Below are 6,414 nucleotides of genomic sequence, written 5' to 3'. Positions count from 1 at the left end.
TGAGACCCCTCAGTCACTAATGAGAGACTCCCTCATCCATGCCCCTTCCCTCAGTTGGAGTGGGCATTCTTTTAATTTTATTTGGGTCTTTCTGGGACCTCATGGGCAGAGTTGGTGGTGGTCAGCTCACCTCCCTGATAGGGAGAGAGTGGAAGGCAGTGACAGGCATTGAGTACAGGTGAATGAGCTTGGAAGGTGAGGTTGGATCCTTTCATTGTTGGCCACTCCTCTTGCTACTGCTGTCTTGTCTGCAGCCCTCCTTTGGCTGATGTCCTAGTCACTTCAGTAGTGGAGCAGATGGAACAGGAAGTGAGCAAAGATTGGGAAATTCCTCCTGTCATCACTGGTATTTTCTGTTCTATCTTCAAAGTTAACATTTCACTGACAATGAGAAACCAGTGATTAATAAAAATCATGCCTGCCTCTGCCTCCTGGAAATACAATTAAACATTTGTATTAATTGAAAGTCACTCAAACACACTTGAAAAAGTGGGCAGCTTTGTTGTTCTGCATAACAATGAGTAGAAAATGAGTTTACAAATTTTTACTCAACAACAACAATATAATCATGTACGAAGAATGTCCTTTTTGTAATGTGGGGAAGAGACGGGGTGTGTGGAGTGGGCTAGGGCTGTCTTGCTGTTCAGAATCTTTACAGTCAAAAGTGGAGATCCATCCATGGAGGAGACACCAATAGAACTGTGAAGAAAGTGTAGATGGTGAGAAATACAGGGTGGTGGTTTGTGTGGTTTCCATACAAGTTAGGAGACTGCAGAAGGGCCAACATAGAGTAGTAAGTTCAAGTTCCTTGAGTCACTGATTGGGTTTCTTCTTTTGTACCTCCCCACTCCTACTGTGCCTAGTGTTCTATGCTGAGCACTGTGGCACAATAAGGAATACATACATGGTCTCTGACCTTGCTTCCTAACACAGCGCTCCTAAAACTCTTATATGTTCCTGAGTACTGGGGGTGATAGCAGCATCTTACATAGAGCTCCCAAATCCCTTTGAATTTCCTGAGTGATAAAAGCATCTTTTGTTCAAAGGAGGCAACTCTTGGCTGGCTTCTGGTTAGCTTCAGGATAAGGGCTGGTCACTAGAAAGACCAAGCCATGAAGCCATGTTAGAAGCTGGGAACTTTCAGCTCTACACCCCCCTCCCCCGATCCTCCAGGGAGGGGAGAGGGGCTAGAGAGTGAGCTCATAATCCATCAGACCTAGGTGATGAAGCCTCCATAAAGCCCCTAAACCATGGGATTCAGAGAACTTTGGGTGGATAAATGGACCCACATACTTGGAGGGTGGTTTCTGCCAATTTGATGGGGACTGAAGCTCCTATGCCCAGAGCCCTCCAGACCTCACCCTAGGTACTGCTTCATCTGACTGTTCATCTGTATCCTTTTAACATATTCTTTATAATAAATCAGCACATGTAGTAAACCCACATGAACACCAATTGGTGTCCACAGAGAATAGGGCATTGCTGGGTGTGGAAAAACCACACACATTTGGTGTCAAAAGTGTGGTAGACAGAGAAACTGCTTTTCATTTATGCACATAAGGAGAAGAATCTTATAGTGAACAGAATGCAGGTTTTGGATGCTAGAGCTAGAGTTGGTTTCTAGTGTTGCCTTTATTGTTTCATTTTGAGCAATTAGCATATAATCTCCATGTTGCAGGTTCTTTACCTGTGAAACAGGAGATGAAAATTAAATGATGAGGGATGAGGGAAAATGGTTCCCATTAAAAAATGGCAAGGAACACTAATAAGTGTTTTGTTATAGTGGGGAAAATGTTAATTAGCAATAATTAAGCTTCAGATAAACCTCATTGGCCACAATACTGCCACTGAGCAAAGCTAAGGGAAAAAATTAAAAAAAAAGAAAAATCATGGTTTGTATGGTTTATATCCTAGGGTGCTATGGCTTGAATGTGACCCTCCAAAACTCAGATGTTGCCAATGTGATGGTATTGACAGGTGGGGCCTTTAAGTGGTGATTAGGCCAGGAGAGCTTCTCCTTTGTGAATGAGATTAAGGTCCTTATAAAAGGGGTTTCACACAGCAGTTGGCTAGCTTGCTTTTCTGTGGTTCTGCCATTTGAGAATGCAGCAGGAGGGCCCCCACCAGACATCAGAAGCTAGTGCCTTGATCTTGGACTTCCCAGCCTCTAGAACTGTGAGAAAGAAATTTCTGCTCCTTATAAATTACCCTGTTTGTGGTATTCTTTTATGGAAGCATGAAATGGACTAAGACATAAAGGGGGGAAAAAACTCATTCACAAAAAGTCTCCACACCTCAGTTTTTAAGTTTCCTAGAGGGACACTGCTTGTCACCTGTGGCCTGCCTTTCTCTTGATGGCTGAAGCTGGACTGACTTGGGCTGAACATGGATCTGAGCTTGCTCTAGATGAACTTAGGAAGGTCTTTGTGTAGTTGTATCTGCACTACAAGAGCTACATGGTTTTGACCTCTTCGTATCTCTTCCTCATTTGGCTAGAGCTGCATGAGGCGAGTGAGGTGTCTGGGGACAAAACCTAAGGTGGCTTTGCACCCTAGTCTAGGCCCAGGGTCCCCATCTAGCACGCCTGACTCTCCTTCCTCCTCAGCACACATGATTTCTTATTCTTGTCTTCTATTCCAAGAGTCCCTCTCTCTTATGGAAGGATCTTTGCACAGAGATGACCTGGATACTAGTGTCTCACATTTCTGGAGCCCCTTCTATTTATTTAGCTCTTTTAAACAATTTAGACAAGTTTCAGGTTCCATGTTGACTAACTGTATTGACTTGGGGCAAGGTATTTAGCTCTTCTGTGCCTTGGTTTTCTTATCTGTAAAGTGGGGATGAGAATTATTGCAGGACTGTGATGAGGGCTACACAAATTAATGCATGTGAAGCCCTTGGAATAGTGTCTGACATTTGCCCTCAGCAATGCTAGCTGCCATGCTTAGAATCCAGTCTCCTTTTGTAGCTCTGGGGTTTTAACTTTGACCCTCAGCATTACTAGGTGGGTCCCTGTAAAGTGATAGAGAAGTACACTTCAGAGCAGGAAAGAGATGACATTTCTTGTCCATATACTATGTGGCAGGACATATGATAGAGGCTTTGTCTATGCCTCTTTATTAATGTTTCCCTCTCACATTTAAGAGTAAGTACTACCCTGACTGTCTTTCTGATGAAGAGCTCAGGTTTTGGGAAATGAATCAAACCTTTCAAACCTCATTTTAAAGAATGGGAAGTGCCCTGGTGGTCTCCCGGTTAGAAAAAAAAGAACAATAAAAATTAAAAACAACAACAACAACAACAACAACAACAACAAACAGAAAGGCAAGGACCTATGCAAGATCACAAGTACTTGCCCATGTAGTTGGCGTTGTGGCCAGGCAGATTTCTCAGGTCACATTTGGAGAAATGGATCTATTGAAAGAAAGTGGAGAGCAGGGAGGCCATTTGGAAGAATGGGGGGGGATATTTCCCACCTTCCACATTAAATGACACCCCCTCTTGCAGATTCCTACTGCCCAGGGTGAGTGTCTTAGCTTCCCTGCAGGACCCTGGTAAGGTCTCCAGCCTAAGTGAAGATCAGATGTTTGTGTGCACGACTGTGTGTGTGTGTGTGTGTGTGAGAGAGAGAGAGAGAGAGAGAGGGAGGGAGGGGGAGAGAGAGAGAGAGAGGGAGAGAGAGAGAGAGAGAGAGGGAAGGAGGGAGAGAGAAAGAGAGAGAGAGAGAGAAGGAGAGGTGAGTCATTAAAGAAGTGGTGCAGCTAAATAAAGGATCTCATTATGTGTGCTATTTTTATTCCTCAAATGTCTGCCTTGCTCTCCCCCCTTGAGGTTCCTACTGAAATCTGACAATCAGGGTTGAACTTCACTGTCAGCTTCCATTAGGCAAATCAAGCAGGAAAAAAGCAAGTGTGAGTCTAGCCTTGGCAGGGAGCTGATTCAGCAGTGATAATCTGCCTGCTCTGGAGGGGGCTGGCTACCAAAGGGTTTAATTAGTCAGCCTGGCGCTGTCTCCGCCCCCAGGGCCCCCTCCCTTTCCTGTATCCACTAGCCCCTGAGATGTGTCTCTTCCCCTCATCCCTGCCCCTAAGTTTTGGGAGTGCCTTGGGGACAGCACGTCGTCCCCAAGACCATGGCCCTGGCAGGCAGGAGGCTGACCCTGGCATGTCCTCTGAGGTGGGCAGATCCATCGATGTGGCTGTCTCCCTCCCTCCAGCTCCCTGCTCACCCACTGTGAGCCAGGCCTGACCCCTCCTGGGAAAATGAGGCTGCAGCAGAGTGGAAGCCTCAGTGATTTCTTTCCCAGGGCACCACCAGGCACCCCATGCCCCCTCTGACCCAGGCTCCCTCTTGCGTCCCTCATTAGGCATGCAGTCATTCATTCACAGGCAAGATCACGCCTCTGTAAGGCGTGAAGTGTTCTGGCTGGGTGTGGGGAAGATCCAGGCACAGGGGCTCTTTCCACAGTGAGTGCAGCATCTGGAAGGAGATGATGAACCAAAGTGGAGAGGGGAGAGGAATGCGATACAGTACTTGTGGTCTAGGACAGTTAACTGGGGCAGATGGACTGCAGACAGCCACAGTACAAGATGGAAGAGAGACTGCAGTAAGGTTGAGAGCTCTGGGAGCTGGGGGAGCTTGGAGGAGGATGATCCACTTCTTAAAAAAAAAAAAAAAAAGCCGACATGTTTAAGAAGTATCCTTGGATCTTGGAGCTGAGTTTTAAAGGTTGAGCAAGACACAATCATCTGGAGAGGGGGAGCTTCTGATCGCCCAGCCCCGCCCATGACACCCACCTCCTGATACATTCTCAAAGCTGCTCATGGTCCACCTTGGAGGTCCCTGAAATTCTCCAGCTATAGCTGACCCTGCAGAGCTCTGCCCCACCTCCTAGTCTCTGCCACTCCTGCCTCTTCAACTGCTCCAGCATCACAGCTAGACACTGCCATGGTGCCTCTTCCTCTTGCCCCACCCATGCCAATGCGTGGTCACAGAGGAATGCCACCATGGGGGCTGAGTGAGGATTACAAACACATGCTATTTGCAGCTCCTCCACATCTACCATTCACACAGGGGTGGGCACAACCCCCTTGCTAGCTGTGGTGCACGTCTCCTTTGAGGCTTCTGCAATGCATGGTTGCGCTCGCTCAGTTTCTTACAGCACCCCCCCCCCCCCCGAGTTTCCTAGTGTCTGACTCTATTTAGGATCTTGGGCAATTGCCTTCAGTTGAGGTTCTTAGATACTAAATGTGACACCAACTTGAGAATTGATCCTCTTTGCTCACAACCAACCACCATCTTGGGTCTGAGCCCCACAGCTGGCTTCTTCATTATACAGTTTATAGATAGGTTTAAAGATTCTTTAATTTGTAATTGGTTAAAGAAAAGAGGCTTTGTCTAAAGGCTTGGAATGTTTCCAGTTAAGGTAGTGATGTCCATTGATCAGACTCAACCCACAGACATTTATGGAAACTCAAGTTATCTGTAAGTAAACTGATGGCCTGCAGGCATGGTGTAAGCTTTTTCCTATAGGGCTTTAGGCATGTTAATGATTTAGTATCTTGTTGTTAACAAAGACTATTTCCAAAAAGGGAGGGGAGCATGACAAGGCATGTCTGCTTGCCCTTTTCAATTCAGCTTCAAGGTTTTTCTGGAGTCCCCTTGGTCAAGAGGAGGTCCATTCATTTGGCTGAGGGACCAAAGATTTTATTTTAGTTCACAGGGGTGAAGATAGCTATCCCAGAGAATACTATTTCAGGGAACCTGAATGGTGGCTCCTAAAGGGTTTTGCCCCTAAATTAACACAGTTAACTAATAATGCGGAGAAAAGAGCACAGTCTTGGATAGAATTCCAACTGTGCTACCAGTCAGCCACTAGCCTCGATGTTCCTGTCTGTGAAATAGGAATGAGAGAACCATCTCACAATGTGCTCATGAGAGGCTTCAAAGAAAAAAAAAAAAAACATATATATATATATATATATATATATACACACACACACACACATGAACCTTCCTGACACAGAGCACATGAGTGACTAACAGGACCAGGCCTATTGAAGAATGTGCTTGTATCTCAGCAACTCAATCATGTAGGAGGGGGGAAAGAACAAAACCCCAGATGAAGCCTTCCTTGGATTCTGAGAATAATCACAGAACTTAGGACACTAATCAGACAAGCCATGCTGTTTGGCCTTCCATCTCAAATAAAACTCTCCAACACAGGGAGATCATTACCACGCGTAGCTCCTCAGAAGGAAATTCAGCGTGTGCGGCTAAACAAGAAGAGATCACAATGAGCGACCCTGGGGGAAGATGGCCCCGCAGTGCAGACGGTACGGATTGGGTGGTGGAAGTGGGTCACTGGTCTGCACCAGCTGCCAGAGCACGTGCGGGGCAGGGCACTTCCATTTT

The 6,414-nt window shown here is 46.2% G+C and overlaps 1 pseudogene; it reads right to left on the bottom strand.

Moving 5' to 3' along the window:
* Positions 1 to 1,728: 1,728 nt before the first annotated feature.
* Positions 1,729 to 1,859, bottom strand: LOC142862536 (uncharacterized; annotated as a pseudogene).
* Positions 1,860 to 6,414: the final 4,555 nt, after the last annotated feature.

The sequence above is a fragment of the Microcebus murinus genome, chromosome 19, assembly GCF_040939455.1.
Source record: "Microcebus murinus isolate Inina chromosome 19, M.murinus_Inina_mat1.0, whole genome shotgun sequence".
Taxonomy (NCBI): Eukaryota; Metazoa; Chordata; class Mammalia; order Primates; family Cheirogaleidae; genus Microcebus; species Microcebus murinus.
Note: the sequence above shows the minus strand (reverse complement) of the source record. Positions and strands in the feature narration are given on the sequence as shown.